Source organism: Arvicola amphibius, chromosome 13 (assembly GCF_903992535.2).
Source record: "Arvicola amphibius chromosome 13, mArvAmp1.2, whole genome shotgun sequence".
Taxonomy (NCBI): domain Eukaryota; kingdom Metazoa; phylum Chordata; class Mammalia; order Rodentia; family Cricetidae; genus Arvicola; species Arvicola amphibius.
The window spans coordinates 20,129,653-20,147,164 of NC_052059.1; the positions used below are offsets into that span (position 1 = coordinate 20,129,653).

Consider the following 17,512-nt stretch of genomic DNA (forward strand, 5'->3'; position numbering starts at 1 on the left):
TGCTGGCAGGGACCTTGAATGGCCACAGAGCTGTGGTGATAAACATGGCTACAGCCAGTACCTCTGCCATGAGGCTGGAAAGCTAAGGAATGGGCTGGATCTAGCTGTCAAAGTCACGGCTTTAGTCCTACCGATATTGTTTGGTAAATTAAAGACTCATGTGGTCAGAAAAAGAGAGAGATACAGTAAAAGAAAGATTCAAAGTCGAAGAAAACGGCTAAATGTTTTACTATGTGTTAAAAATATATGCAGGCTAAAGGTTAAAGTTCTTAAAAATAAAAAAAGAAAAAAAAAAGGAAGTAGTTTGTTGTGGTGGTACACACCTTTAATCCCAACACTTGGGAGGCAGAGGTAGATTGACCTCTGTGACTTCAAGGTGTGGCAGCACACACCTTTAATCCCAATGCCTGGGAGGCAGAGACAGACAGATCTCTGTGAGTTCAAGGTGTGGTAGCACACACCTTTAATCCAAGGCTGAGGCAAGTAGACCTCTGAGTTCAAGGACAGCCTGGTCTATAGAGTTATTCCAGGACAAAGATATACAGAGAACCTGTCTCAAAAAGTAAAAGTAAAAAGTAAACGAAATAGAGGTTAAAATAAAGTCGCATAAAGATGGAAAATACACAGAGAATCTTGATACTGTATACTATTATGCTCTTTTTTAATTGTTTGAATGCTGAGGATGAAGCAACAGCTGTTAAAAGATATTTGTTTATAAATGCTCCTGAACTAATCCAAGATAGATATTTTGAAAATACCTTGACTTCAGAATTTGGATCTAAGGATATGATACTTTGGAAAAGAGATTCTTCTTTTGTTTTTACAGAAAATGAGACCATATGGATTGCTTCTATCCCAATATGGTATGATAGACCACGTCCTCCTGAAAGGTTGCTGTGAACACCCTCAAAAAATTACTTCGCTCAACTGCCGACTGAGATGAACCTGGCACACAGGTTATACCAAAAAAGATCTGATTAACAGCGTCCCCATTCAGCAGGAAGCAGTTTGGAGAGAAATAACTGCGCCCATGTTCCCAAATATTGTTTATAAATGTTTTTTTTTACATTTAAAAGGGGATATGATATGGAGATTAATAATTTGCATTGATATGGATTTTGCTTTAGTGATTTAAATTTAAGGTAAATTTTGTTATATGTATGTGTATTTCTGATACTGATTAATGTATTGTGATTGTGTAGTTCATTTAAAAATGTAATGTATATAGGTTGTTAATGGGTGGTTATCAATAATATTAAAACCTGTAGTTATGTTAGTTAGATTTTCTAGCTATATAGAGATATTTTAAGTTACATAGGCATTCTTCATATCTTTCAAAGACTACAGAATATCGCATTTTAGATGTTTTAATAACTTAGGACTGTTCATGACAATGAGACATGTCTGCTCCTGGCAGCACCAATCTACTTCAAGAAGATGATGGGCATCGAAGAGGATCCTTATTGAGTTTGATAGCCATTTGGGCAAGAAACTGCTCTTGCCTGGACTATTGCATAAACTGGACATAGAGAACCCTCAGAGAGAGGACTGCTGAACTTGCCTAAAAGTGAGATGATCTTTCGGGATTCCTGATTCATAAAAGAGTCTGCAAGACATTCTGCAGGACACAGCAGAAAGTGACTGAACTGTCTTTGAAATTTCTTGCTTTATGGAAATGTCTGCTGGAAACTATGGGCCTGAAAGCCGAAGATGGATGCCCCAACGGTACAGAGGAACTTTGGGTGACTGTCCAGGCAGCGAGATGTCTCTGTCATTTCTAGAGTTTTGTAAGTTGCTTACTTCTTATTTACTTAGGTAATATTATATCCTTCTGGAGTCTTTGATGGAGTTGAAGAATGAATAGATAGTTAAAGTTTTCCTTTGTTATGATAAAGATAAAATGGATATAAGTATTGTAACTAATTCTTACTTGATAACTATTTTGTTATATGTAATTTTACTATGTTAAAGTTAAAGCCTTTCTTTTATTGTTTAAACAGAAAAAGGGGAAATGATATGGGAGAGTCTTCTGTTTGAGTTGATTTCATTGGCTAATAAAGAAACTGCCTGGCCCATTTGATAGACCGCCCCTTAGGTGGGTGGAGTAGACAGAACAGGAAGAGGAAGTGAGGTAGAAGGATCAGTAAGATGCCACGCCTCTCCTAAGTTAGACAGACTGTCGTGCCTCTCCTCAGAGAGATGCCAGATGCGATGAAGCTCCAGCCCAAGATGGATGTACGCTAGAAACTTCCCGGTAAGGCACCACTTTGTGGTGCTACACAGATTATTAGATATGGGTTAATCAAGATGTGAGTAAGAGGCAGAAAATAATGGTCCAGGCAGTATTTAAAAGAATATAATTTGTGTGTTGTTATTTCGGGTGTAAAGCTAGCCGTGCTGGAGCCAGGTGGGATGAGAAACAGGCCTGCCCGCAGCTCCTCACTACACTTCTCCCTTCCCTTCTCCTCTACCCTCAGGCTCCCAATTTTTGTCAAGCAACCTTTCCCCTTTCCAGGTGAATCTATGTATGTTTTTCTTAGGATTCACCTAAGAAAACTTAGCTTCTCTAGGATCATGAACTATAGGCTCAATATCCTTTGTTTTATAGCTAGTATCCACTTATGAGTGAGAACATAACATGTTCATCTTTCTGGGTCTGGGTTACATCATTCAGGATTTTTTTTTCAGTTCCATCCATTTGCATGCAAATTTCAAGATGTCATTGTTTTTTGTTTTGTTCTGTTTCGTTTTTGTTTTTGTTTTTAAACAAGAAGTTTATTTAAACAAGAAGACGCTTGACTTGAAGGGAAAACTATCTAAGATAATTTTGTTCAAGAATAATTTATCCCTACTTGAAGACAGTTTGCCCTACATGTAACAGCTACATACAAAAAAATGTTATAAAATTGTCCTTGGTTTTATAATGATAAATGAAAAACATTAAAATTCTCCAATTGAACAAAGGTATGCAAGGATTTTGTGGTTGGGTTCTTTTGTTAAAACACTGAGAGCAAAATAACTTCCTGGAATATAAAGATAAGAGCTGAATGAGCATGCCTCTAATGGAGCAGGGGGTATGCTGAATGAGCCTGCCTCTAATGGAGCAAGGGGTATTTTCACAGAGCCAGTACTTTTCCCCAGACCACCTCCATCTGCTGCCAATCAAAACAGAACATGGGCCATTTATTTTTAAAAAGGAGGGAAAAAAAGCGCAATGTGCTTGTGCACATACACCAGTTACTTTATGTGCAATAAAGAAACGGGGACAGGGAAATGAAAGAATAGAGAAAACTATACTGTAGTAGTCAGGATATAGTGGAACCAAATTGCGGCTTTCTATTGCTAATGTATTCTTGGTCTATAACAAAATTCTGGAGTAAAGTAGCATGTTCCCTTTTTAGTAGACACCTCCTGTCCGCTGCTGGAACACATCAATCCTATCTTCATTCTCCATTTCCAACTGTGCAGGTGTGTCTGTTTCACTGATTGGCTGCCCATCAAACTGGAATCTGATCTGCCTCATTGACAAACCCTGTCGTTCACAATAGGCTTTCATTAGTTTACTAAGTGGTGAATGCCTCTTAATTTTAAACTGCACCATACACAGCCATCCTGCCCCGCCACCTTCAAATTAATATGGTCGTTGTTCTCCGTCTTGACTCCTTCCTTGGGTTTCTCGTCGGCCATGGCGAACGCTGGAGTCTCCTCAGCTGCCCCTTCACAAAAGAGGAACCAGGTCTGCACTGAAGGAGCACACAGGCAGCACCAGGAGCGGCGGAAGAAGGAGGCAGCAGCGGCGGACAAGGCGGAGGGCGCGCCTTCATTGTGTTGTTTTTTTTTTTTTTTTTTTTCCACTGAGTAATAGGCCAATGTGTAAATGTGCCACATTTTCTTTATCCATTCTTCAGCTGAGGGGCATCAAAAGATGCTCAATCATATTACAGGAACATTTTTTTTCCAGCTATGTTCATAGCAGCATTATTTGTAAATAGCCAGAAAATGGAAAGAGCAGTTCTTAACTGCTGTGCCAGTTCCTATTTAAATATTTAAGGGAATATTTGCTTAAGACATAGAATTCTAAGTTAATAGTTATTCTGTTTCAGCCGAGAGGCTATTTCAGTGGCTTTTGGTTTCTATCATTTCTGTGGAAAGACAAAAGATGCTCTTATTATCTTCCTTGAACCTAGTGTTTCTTTTCCTGTAATTATTTCTTTCAGTGTTCTGAGGATTTGGTCATTTTACTATGCTGTGACTCCACGTGGTTATAGTATATTTTGAAACAATAACTTGGAGGAATTTTGTCTGTCTTGATGTCTTATATAGCATCATTTTCTATCATTTTTATTTTTAAAAGTTTAATTGCATGCAAGTTAAATATCTTGACATTGTAGGACATACCTCTTATCCACGACCCTGTCTGTCTCTCTCTACTTCTCAACATTTTCCTTACGTGGATATTAGTTCACTAATCTCTTTTATATGAATTTAACATAGCAACTTTAACCAAGTGTAGAGTTACATCTCTGTGTTAAGTTTTTATTAAATTTGGTATACTTTTCAATTTCAGAAACTTTGTATGAGTTTAAGTCTATTTCTGAAATTTCCTGTCCTTATTTGGATGCATTAAACCCAAGTGTTTTACATACTTATAATAAACCATAATTCTTTTTCTACTTTTTTCTTTTATAATATCTGGCAATTTTTAAGTTATTATTTAAGTCTGGAATATAGCTAATGGGCTCATAATCTGAATGACTGATCCCTAGACTGGGTTCTATTTTGATGGCTATGGAACTTTTAGGAGGTGGTTCCTGACTTTCTGGTTTGATGACTGTGAAGCTTCTTGGAGGTGGCTTTGGCTGTCAGAAGTAGGTCTGGTCCTAGCCTTCCCTCTCTGCTTCCTGCTCCTCTGTAATGGAAGGAGTCTCTGTGAGAAGTTCCCGTAGCATGAAGTCTCCAGGCCTTTCCTACCACAATGGGCTGAGATAACTCTGAAATCCTGAGCCAAAATAAATCTTCCTCACATAAACCGTTTCTATCAAGTAGTTGGTCACAATATCCCAAGGGAGCTGGCACAACTGGGGATGTGTTTATGTGAAATTGTAATGCTGTTTATAGGGTGTTTGGAGGATGTGTTTTTTTCCTCTAGCAGGCAAAATGATAGAATCATATCTTGCTCCTCATATTGGCATCAAGATGATTCTCTGGTGAGTGCCTTCTTTGTGAAGGCTCCAGCTCAGTTTTCCTTTAAGACTGTGGTATAGACCTTCCAGGCCCTTGCTGTAAATCCTTGTGGTTGGCAAGCTCTCCTGTCCCTGTTAACCTCCGGACCTCAAATTTTGCCTATCCAAAGAGCGACACTATTGAGACTTTATCTGAATTTTTAGCAGGTCTTCTCAATATATAGGTTTTTTTTGGAAGTGTTCCTGAAAGGGAGTCAGCATCAAACATCAGATCTCTCAAAAAGAACTTATTTTCTTACATTCATCCTTTGAGATCTTGTTCTTTCTAATCTTGGCTACTCACATAGCCTTGAACTCCAACTCTGGTCTCATTAGTCCCTGAAAATTGAAAAAAAAAAAAAAAAAAAAAAAATGCCATGCGGCTCCTTTGCCATTTAAACTCATGTTTCTGCTCAGCTTCTTAGCTCTAAGATATGCCTTATTTATAAACCAGAAAATGTCTCCAAGGGAAAGGAAACATGAAGTTATTGGTTTAGTTTCCTGTATTTTTTTTTAACAACTTGGATTCCCAGCTCATGGCAGTATTGGAACTTTCCTCCGCCTTCGTAGAGGTATTATATTTGTGTTCTGCTCAACTTTCAAGTTAGTAAAGCATCCATTTGGTATTAAAATCATCATTTGCATCAGGAAGGAGCTACGCTGTAAATTTCTATACCCAACTACGAATCTACTTTTGGCTTTACCTTCAAAATAAGCTCGAATTCTCCCTAGTCTGCATCAGCTCCTCTATAGCAAACCTGGTACGAATCCCTAGTCTGCATCAGCTCCTCTATAGCAAACCTGGTACGAATCCCTAGTCTGCATCAGCTCCTCTATAGCAAACCTGGTACGAATCCCTAGTCTGCATCAGCTCCTCTATAGCAAACCTGATACGAATCACCTTCGCTTTCCACTCTGTGACAGGAAGAGACTCAACATCTGCTCCCATTTGGGGTTTCGTCTTCGCAGTTTACTTTCAACATAAAAAAGAAACCGAATGAGCTACTGGAAATTTGAGTGACTTCGTGCACAGAACACCTACCATTGTCATTCATTGCACCCGAAGGAAATCCCAAAGCCTTTATTTTAGAATGCAGACTGTATTTTCCGAAGAGAGCCACAGAATGTCTCCTCCTGCCTCTTGCGTTTCTTTTCTTTTCTTTTTTTTTTTTAAGAGCTTTGTCATTCTACAACCAAGAAATAGAGCTTGTGTCTCTTTTCTCTGTGTGACGCTCATACTGGCGATCAGGAGAGGACACGAGACTGCGACTTCCGAGGTTAATTACATAGCTCCATGTCTTTCTTCTTTATGCTCTTGGGAACCCAAGACCATATAGAAAGATTATAAGGAGAAGAAATTTGCCTTGTAACTCAGAGTTCTAGATGATGTCCCAGATTATATGGAAGTCATGTGATGAAGTTTCATCTAAGTGGTTAATCCAGATCCGGGTTAAACTCCCTCTGACATATAGAATTAATGGACACTATTTCTAGAAACTGTTAAAAAAAATACAATCATGAAAGCAAAATAAACTTAGCGTTTGAAGACATTAGGTTCAAGAACAGCCTATTATATGTAAATAGATAATTGAGATACATGACCTATAAGCCCCTTTATAATCCCCTTTATATAGGAGCAACCTATAAACCCCTTCTTGAGGAGCAACTTATAAGCCCCTTCTTGAGGACTGGGGATATTACTTAACTGATAGAGCAATTGTCAAGCACATGTGGAGTCCTAAGTGCAATTCCCAACACTGCAAAATACAAACCCCTTAGGACGGAGCATTCAGTGACCCTTTACTCCTCACTTCCATATGTCTCTTATCTGTTTTACTCTGAACTTCTGTTTAAATGTGCCAAGCATTCCCCATCTCAGGGCCTCTACATCTATTCCATTGTCCACCCTGTGGCTGCTGGGAATTGAACTCAGGACCCTTTGAAGAGCAGTCAATGCACCTAACCTCTGAGCCATCTCTTCACCTCCCCTCAAGTTATGACAGTTTTAACAGCTGGTTGACACTATGATTCCCAGAGGTAGGTCCCAGATCCTCTTTTTCAGCTCATACTGAACCTTTTAACTGCCTTAACGTGCTTCACCAAGAAGAAGGCAAGAGCCCTTCACTTCCGCCTAGAAGTGGTGGCCTCACTTGTCTAAAGCATTTGACAAACAAGCCACAGTTCACATCAACATTCTTCCATAAGGTACAAGAACAAGAAGTACCCTGAGTCCAGTGAAAATCATCAGGTGTCCATATTTCTTCTACAGAACAGGTATGAAAAATAAATTCTTTATAGATTATGACAAAATGTTGTGCACACACAGGTACTCTGCAATGTTTGCCCATGTGTGTAAATACATAAGAATGTATTTTCTGTACAGATGTGTATGTGTGTGTGTATGTGTGTGTGTGTGTGTGTGTGTGTTCTGAAACATCCTTTGGCAATACAATTGCTCTCCCTCCACTCCCTCCCCCACAACAGTTCCATTTAGAGCTCAAAACCAGGCTTAGCATTTATATCTCAGATCTATCCCGATCAGAATAATAAACACAGACCATGGGAACAGGAGGCAACAGAGCACACAAACAAACAAACAAACAAAACCACCTTTAGCTTGAAAAGATGTTAGTGTCTGCTGTGTCTTGGATAAACCTCTCACTTTAATAATCTGGTTTGCTTATCTAGAAACTAAGAATGACTCTAATATATATCCATGCATTTACTGGTAGTATGCTCACACTGTACACTCTAATGCTTAGAAATCTGTGTTGTTGTTTACTTGGACTACTCTGATCTTTATCCTAGGTCCTTCCAAAACTAGACAGTAACATATTTCTAGACCAAAAGAGTGTTTTCTTATCAAACGATTTACAGTCTTTTTAGACAAATTCTCTGTACCATTTGGATAAAGTGCATAAACTCTCCTTTTGCTAGCCTCTCATTTGCTTCCTGAGGGTAGTTTCAGGAAACAGCCATGTAAGGCTCAAGTGATTTCGTGGTCTTAAAGGGGAGACCGGATCTGATTTAGTCCTCCACTGGCTTAGCTTACATATTGAAAACAGACATATTACTGGTTGATTCTAGTTTGGTATCCCTGAAAAGCCTGGATTTTTGCTGTCAAACATTAATGCTTAGATAGTTTATAGACTGTGTTCTCAATTTGATGGAGCCTAACTGTACTATCTTAATATATGGTTGCTCTCACTTGTTTTACAGTATGGTTGTGACTCCAAATCCATGCCTGCCAATTCTTTGCACTGTGGCTTCATGGATAATAACCCTAAATCAGGAGAGGTTCATTTGGGCTCATCGTTTCCAGGGTTTCAGCTCACGGTCACGTGGTCCTGCTGTTTCTGGGCCTGGGATGAGGCAGAACATCCTGAGTGTGCATGCGTGGCATGGTGGCTACAAAGCATGGAAAGAGAGAGCCGAGGAGGCCAAGGACAAGACACACGCTTTAAACTTGCACCTACAGTAAGTTAATTCCTCCCCCACAGGCTTCCAGCATAGCCCAAGAGCTATGACTCTGCCCATCATCACCAAGTACCACTGCGTTGTAAACCAAGCCTCCAACGATTAAGTTTTGGGGGAGCACTTTCTATCCGAACCATAGCAAACAGACATTCCAAAAAAAGTCTTCACTCTTACGTGCGCCATACCTGTTCCTAGAATACACAGAAACTTAAGGGCTTTGCCATTCCATTCTTGGCTTGAGTCTGTTTCGTCTGCGTATTCCTGACCCCTGCACATGATGCTGTGCTTTGCTCAAAGATGCTGATGGCAGCCCTGCAAGGGAGGAGTGAAATGATCCCGAGATTCTAATGGGCAGCAGGCAGAGCCCTTCTGACTTCAGTCTGGCTTCAGAGTTTTTCCTTACCCTTGAACTCTAATACAGAGATGGACGATCACACTAATTGGTTTATCAGTCTGTTTTTTCTCCATTTTCCTCTTCTAACACTTGTATTGAAAATGAAAGGCATAGATCTCCCCTTTCCTATAATGAAGATTAAATTTGAACAAGTAGGCTCAAGACAGTATCAACTTATTTCTAATATTTATGCATTTTAGGATGGTGTTTAGATAGAAATAATGTAGTATATTGGTGCCTAATAAGTTAGAACAAAACTTGGTAATTTAGAATAATACTTAATTTCAATATAGTTCAGTAGTTTTTTTTTTTATTTGGAACTTGGGAAAGGTTCTATTGGGCAGCTCTCTCCTTTACATGACAGAACCTGGGCAGTTCATATGTGGCTTGGTGACATTCTTCTAGAATAGTTAACATGTAGATCTGATAAATAGATATGGCCTTCGGGGTTCACTCAACATCACTCCTGAGAATTCCTAATACAGCAGTCTGGCAGAGTTCTATGAAGCCTAGATAACAGCTCTAAGAAGTCTCAGAATGGCACTTAAAAGTGTTGAACAATCAGGTCAGGAAGGTCAATCCAGATTTAACATGGGTATGGGGGAGATAGGTCCCTTATCTTGCTGATGAATAGCATTTTCCTATAAGCAAGAAAGGAATTGATGGCAGCTGCCTTGGAAGATAATCTGCCTTCTGCTATATACAGTAATTCAACAACATGGTCTAACTTTTTTTGTTTTTGCTATTTTTAGCAAATAGTTTCCAAGGTCCACCTGTGTAGTGGCATTTCATTCATGTTTTAATAAATAAAGCTTACTTGAAGATCAGAGTAAAACAGCCCCACTGGTCAGCCTTATAGACCAGGCAGTGGTGACACACACTTTTAATCCCAGTAGCCACCTAATTGCCGTAGAAACCGGGCAGTGCATGCCTTTAATACCAGTGGTGCGCACCTTTAATCTCAGCACTAGAGAGGATTTTAAAATGGGTGGAAACAGCACTCAGGCACAATCTCATTTTGAGATTCTTGGAGGCAGGATCACCATTTCAGACTGAGTTTAAGGTAAGAGCCAGTAGCTGTTTGTTTTGCTTTTTGCATCTTCAGGTTGAGCCCCAATTTCTCTCTCTGAGTTTTTATTATTCATGCTTCACACCAGCACTTTGTTTAATCTCAAATGCCAGAGAAGAAGAAGCTATATGAAATATTGTAGAATTTTGCCTGAAAATGGTACATAGTACTTCAATTTACTTTCTGTTGCCTTGAATTCAGCTATATTAATCACATATGCCATCAAAGAGGGTTGTAATTTAGTCTTTTGGTAGGGTCCAGGACAGAGAGAGAGAGAGAGAGAGAGAGAGAGAGAGAGAGAGAGAGAGAGAGAGAGAGAGAGAGAGAGAGAGAGAGAAAGAAAGAGAGAGAGAGCACAGCTACCACACACTTTGTAACTATTAGGTCACTGGACGTAGAGTAGGAAGAGGGTAAAAAAAGAGCAAAAGTCTGTTAGTCTTGGGCTGAGTGTTTCAGGTTCTTTTGTTTCACAATAACTTTTCCTTTTTTTTTTTATAGATTTCTATAAAGCTCTACATTTTTTTCTGCTCCCCTCCCTGCCTCTCCCCTCCCTTTCAACCCTCTCCCAAGGTCCCAATGCTCCCAATTTACTCAGGAGATCTTGGCTTTTTCTATTTCCCATGTAGATTAGATCCATGTATGTCTCTCTCTTAGGGTCCTCATTGTTGTCTAGGTTCTCAGGGGTTGTGATGGTTTTCTTTGCTTTATGTTTAAAAACCACTTATGAGTGAATATATGTGATGACTGTCTTTCTGGGTCTGGGTTACCTCACTCAAAATGATGTTTTCTAGCTCCATCCATTTGCCTGCAAATGGAATTTTTACTTTCAAATCTCCTTAAACAGCCAAAGCTGAACAATGACCTTATGACATCAAAGCAGCCTTCCAGAGTGGGTAGGGAGTGTGGCAGTAACAAATTTAGAGAGTGTAAAAATGCATCTGACAGCAATTCAAAATTCCATATCATCATGTATGTCTTGAATTGTAAAGTCAGATACACATAGGTTATCACCAAAGAAATGTACACATAGTTTTCTTACCTTCCTTTGAAGCAAGCATTTATGTAATACCTACTGATTTCTTGGCACTTAGATGATCTGTTATAGATCTGTTAGGAATAATCCTTCTGTTTATGGAAGCTAAATTTTGTTGTGAAACATATTCTGTTTGGCTCCAATATCTATCTTAGTGATCATACTTTATTAAGTACTGGCAGAATAGAAAGGAACCTAATTACTATAAATATTTTATTCTTCTAGGAAAAGGGAGTATAGTGAATCTTATTAAAATTCAATTTATAGAAAGAAAAGTGAAAAATTTAGTATTTATTATTTATCTATAACATACACATAGTATCAATATGACCAACAAAAGAGTTACATGAAATTTAAAAATATTGTAAAAATATGCAGTCTCTTCTACCTAGTTTCTACTAATAATAAATTATACTCAATATAGAGTCACATATACCAATAAAATGAATATGAACACATTGTAGTGAAATATTTTTTAATTAACTGAGAATGTTAAAAAATAAACCTTTAAAAGTTATTTTGGCAATTCATACATAGATAAAAACCCTAATGTCTATGTATATAATTAACTCATAAATATTACCTTCATAATTAATCAATGGTCTCACAAATTTGTATGTAATGATAAGATGTGATTAAAAACTACAATCTGCAGCTAATTCTCTGCAGAACACTCTTTCGCTCTATTGCATACAAATATACACTTTGGTCTTATTGAGCCGTTGAATTGTGAGAAGAGCGGAACAAATGCCCAGTCAGACAATGCCATGGGGCTGGCTGATTGACCCATGGAAAACGAACATGGGTATTATTTCATCACTGAACTGCCCTGTCACCTTGAGCAGGTTCCGTAACTCTCTGTTCCTTAATCATTTACCATCTGTTAGATGGGAACACTTCCTTCATGGTTTTATAAAAGATTAGATAATAACTATAAAGTAGTTTCTGGAAAAGGCTCTTGGCAAAGGTGTAGCAGGGGTAGGTAATAGTTTATTATTAACTGACAAAATGGAATCAGTCTATCCAAGTCATGGAAATCAGGACCAGCTAAAGAGGTCCCAAGCATCGGATTAAGCAAAACTCCTATTGAATCAAGAAAATTAGAATGAGGCAAGAGAATGCTGGGTGTTGCTGTGCTGAAATTATCATGCCACAGAGACCTCGCTAACTTATATCTGACAAGTCTTGTGAGACTCACCAAGTGTAAAAAGAAAAGGAATCCTGCCTCAAGCGTAAACACTTAAGTTTTGGAAAACTGATTAATTAGACGAAGGAAAGTAGGCATTCTGCGGAGGAGTTATTCCTACTCCTACTAGTCAGTATTTCTAAGACTGGTCCCCAGCCAGGACAGAAGGTGTTGAGAACAATGCACAGCGGAGACACTGCCCTTTGGGTCTGGAAAATTTGCTCTGCAGTGGGTATGTCCCCTGCGTGATTTTCCGAGAGCACCTCTTTGAAGGGAAGGTAGTTCCCATGAAGGAGATGAGGTCATTGAATCAGAGACAAACTGTGACACCTGACCTACAAGTGAACTTAGATTAGGGAGCGAGAGTACACCCCACTGAGAACCAACCAGGAAATCTCCATCGGAAAAGTGAAGATACTATGTTCTTCTAGGGCCAGGATAGTACTTGGCCTGCATGTTCAGTTTAAGGGAGTCCCACTAAAAACATAGTAACTATAGGAGCATAGATGTACAAGACCTACTCCTGGGAAAGTCTGCATACAGGTGTGTGTTGTAGGCGTGTGTTGCAAGATTTCCAGGTGATAGTGTTTTTATTTAGATATAGTATATGTTTTTTTTTTTTTAAGGAGTCCTATTGTGAATTCTTTGGCAATGAGCAGGATCTTTGACAAGGAGAATATTAGCAATCAACTGACTTTTAAGGTCTACTACTTGCTTAAGGAGTTAACAGTACTAAAAAGCCTTCTATATAGGTAAATGCAGTTATTAAATATTATGTGAGTTCATACTGTATGCAAGATTTTGTATTTGGTTTGCACAGCATAAATGACCCAGTAAAATATCTTCTTTTATGGGGCTCACTACTCAATGTAGGCAATTGTCTCTATGTAAGTTACTTTTTAAAATATAGCATAATACTAAATATATACAACATATATTTCTAAAACTAAGATCAAGAGGAAAGTGTTATCTGTCTGAAACTGGAAACATATTTCACGTAGCAGATAAAATATGAAATGGACCTGAAGAAGGGATTAATTATTTTCTAAGCAAGTAGAAGGGGCAAGAAAGAGTTTTCAAAGCAAAGCAAATGCCAAAACAATAACATCAAAAAATACGTATTGACAAAACCCAGGGCTCTGAAAACTGGTTGCGTTTTATAGATTGGAAGAGTATTGCAGGGCACCTAAATTATAAAACTGCATCATGGGAAGTGTGGACTCGGGTGTGTCTGCCATGGTGAGGAGTTACTTCCCTCTATTAGATAGATAATGGGCGATCATTAACTGTTCTTGAGCATGGGAATGGCATCATTAGATTTGTGTTTAAAAATAATTAAATGGCAGTGTGGCGAATGAATTGCGGAATGGAGACTATGCGAACAGAGTAAATAAAGTACTTACTGAGCTAATTGGATAATGGGCAAGAGAACACTGAGCAGATTTACAAATAACTAAGCTACTGAGTATAAATTCCTGATTACTGTTGTGAAGAGAAAAATGGAATGGTGCCTACCTGACCCTGGAAGGTTTCAGGGCATCATGAAACAGCAAATGTTTGAGAGATATCTTACAGATAACACTCAACAGTAAGCACCTCTTGGAATGATAATTTCTCCTGGGTATTAGTATGGGAAGTGCTTTGGATATAGTACTTCGTTTCATTCTGACAATTCTTTAAGGAAAAGCAACCTTACAAATCTTACAAAAACTCAGGGAACCAAAGAGACACGATGGTGCTTGCTGTGATCTTCAACCGACGTGCAGAGAGGCGGTGAGGCCTGGAGGCCTGCCTCAAGCTACTCTCTCGGGTATGTTACACAAGGAGCCTATCCATCCTGTGGGGCAGCTAGGGCATAAGAAGAGGGAGTGACCCCCATAGCTGTCATTAGGAAGGCGGCTTTGCAAACAAGTTTTTCAGAGTGTTAAATGATGCTATGCAAGATGGAGGTTAACATCAATAAAACAGAATTAAACAAAATAATCAATGATCAGGTACTCCACTGGAAGTGAGCACATGAACTGTTAAAGGTTTCTATTGCAAGTATCCAACAAAATACGACATGGTAGGTAGAATTTCCCAGGTCACAAATCCATTTCATAACTCGCGGTTCTGTGGGATTCAGTGTCTCGAGGTCATAATCTGGATGCCGGTGGTGGACATATCCTACTTTGGGCACTACATCTGGAGCAATGGTGCTTTGGCTAAAACAGGCAGTTTGGTTTAAGTGTCTAGAATGGCAGGTGCCTGGTCGGAAGAAGAGAAACAGAGTGATGCAGATGGAGTCGTAAGAGACGGGTCATCGTTGGAGGTGCAAGTATGCTGGCTGCCCAGGCATCGTATGTGGGACAGTGAAGACAAGCGTGGTGGCTGTGCTGGGCTTATTAAAAGAGAGGAGACTAGGAAGGGAAACCAGGGGCACGTTTATATGTACCTCCACACATCAGCACTTTGTACAAAACTCAGATGAAACTCAAATCTCACAATAGTTTGTTACATTATTCCTAATAATGTTTTGTTAAATTTCAGCATATTTGTGTGTAAAATTTAAATCATATTTTCCTAATGGTTGCATTTTCCCCACACAGTTAACCAAAAAGAGGCATTAATTTCTCTGTTTATAAAAGTATTAGCCTGGTTAATTTGAGGAGAGATGGCCTTTAGTGTGCACAGAGCACAACCCCCCGTGACTGTGTTACATAAATTCAAGAAAATTCTGTTAGTCTCCGAATGTGAATGCGGCCTTGAATTTTAAACGCGAGGTCTCCTATTAGTATAATCCATGGCAACAGAAATTTTTCTCAAACCAAATAGTTCCAGGAGGATCTATTTTAGCAGCAACATCTGTGAACCATTCTAAAGAGTTGCAATAAAAAATAAAATCATATAATATCTGAAAAGAAATAAGAAGAGCCAAATTGGATTCCTCTCTGGAAAATGAGCTTCAAATTGTGTTCTAAGTGTACAGACTATTAGGGGGAGAAAGGTAAAATAATACCATATTTAAATTATTTAAAAACGAAGAGTGCCAGGCAAGTATGCCACTGAGTATTAGATTTTGTTGAGGACATTTCCAATGTCAAGACCAAGGTTGACAACAAAAGGAGGTAGAACTAGGGAGAAAAGGGTGAATGTGAACCCATCTCTCCACTCTCCTGACCTCCCCCACTTCATTTCATAGACTTTTTCTAGGAGAGGACACCAAAGCAGAACTTTTGGCCTTGTAATTTTTTCTTTCCAAAATCTTGTTGTTGTCTGCCCCGTGGATTTTGAAATCCAACCTAGAGAAATATCAAGGGCCTAAAGGCTTGCGGACTGTATGGACTGCCTAGTTTGATCTCTTCTCCCATCTCTACTCCAGCCCTCAACCTCTTCCTTTTCCTTTATTAAAAAATAATGATGTATTTTATTGGCTTAGCATATCCCAAATGTTATCACTTTTAACTGTTATCCATATAAAATATCATTAATGAAATATTTTACACACTGACTAGTAAGCTTTCAAAACCCAATATATATTTTGCATGCATAGGACATTTTGATTAACACTAGTGTATTTTGAGGGTCTGGGAGTCATCTGAGGCTGGCAGCCTTCGTGTTAAATGCTTCTGTATTTATAAAATGAGAATCCAAAGCTTTTGAGAAATAGTTTAAATAATTTTTTAAGTTTTTCATCACAATAGAATATTCCTAACATAAAATTTATCAGTTCCTCCAATTTAAGTGCGCCATTCAGTGACATTAGGTCCGTCACAACATTACTTACAGCCATTATGGTGGTCCATTTCCAGAGCTTTGGTCAGCCCTTGGTAACCTCTGTTCTACTTTCTGCCTCTACAGCTTTATCATCTGTGAGCACCCCAGGGAGGTGAAGCCATCAAATATGTGTTGTTCTATATCTGGCTTTTTTCATGGATTACACGTCTTCAACGTTCATCCATGTTTCTCTGCTTTCTTGCTTGAGAGATTCCAGTTACCTCTACGCTCACTCACCACGCACAGAGCACATCAGTGCCGCATTCACATTCAGAGACTAACAGTATTTTCTTGAATTTATATAACATGGTCATAATTGTCATATTGCTCACACTGTACCTTCTTCTTGTATTTCTTTTCACACCTGACCAGCTCCAGACAGCTAACTCTCTCCTTTTCTCCAAGAATATGACATGCAGCATTCCTACCACGAACCTTGTTCCATGTTGTGTCACAGCTGTGTATAGGGGCAGCTCTGGGAGGTGGCAGAAAGATTCACACAGCCTTGAGTCCACCACCCCTCAGTTTCAAATACTGTCTCTGTGTCTTACTAGCTAAGTTGTCTCTTTAAATTCTTTAAACCTGGCTGATCCTCAGATTCCTTATCTTTAAAATGAAGACAGGCCATCGTGTGCAGTGTTCCTCTGCGCTCTGTTTGGCACAGAAGCCTTGGCAGACACCATTCCCATTTTTAGTGGAGCTTAATCCCAAACTTGCTTTCCAAATAAGTATTAATCACTGCCAAAGGCTAGAGAAAAATGACTTACGTTATCCAACTGTTAAGTCAATGAGATAAATAATATGTATGTAACAGTACACTTCCTAGCATGAAGGGCCTTAGTAAATGGCTGATCTGTTGTTATTGTTTAGAAGTATAAACTTCAATAAGAAATGCTTTATGTATGATTCATCTTTGGATTCCTGCCAGTGTGCAGTGTTCAGCAGTGTTTAGCTGATGTTCATCAATTGCTCATGGTATATGAATCTCCAAAGGGCTGGATGTGACTTCTGAGGTAGGAAATCTTGATCCCATCCACCCAAATACGAGTGTAATGGTAGCATTCTGTCCCTTCTTTTTTCTTTTCTGTTCAATTTTGTTTTTGAGACAGAGTTTCTTTGTGTAGTTGTGGCTTTCTTGGAATACACTCTGTAGACCAGGTTGGCCTTGAAATCAGAGACTTGCCTGCCTCTGCCAAGTGCTGGGATTAAAGGCATATACCACCACATCCAAGTGGTAGCGTTTATTTCTAAAAGAGTTAAAATGAAGAAGTACCTGTAAGCTTAGTAACCAACTTAGCCCCCAAAGTGGCAAACAGAGAAGGACCCAGGAGAGAACAAGGACTGGAGCTACCTTTTGGAAAAATGAAGTGCATGC

The 17,512-nt window shown here is 39.0% G+C and overlaps 1 pseudogene; it reads right to left on the bottom strand.

The window, feature by feature from the left end:
* Positions 1–3,397: 3,397 nt before the first annotated feature.
* On the bottom strand, positions 3,398–3,687 carry LOC119800364 (annotated as a pseudogene).
* Positions 3,688–17,512: the final 13,825 nt, after the last annotated feature.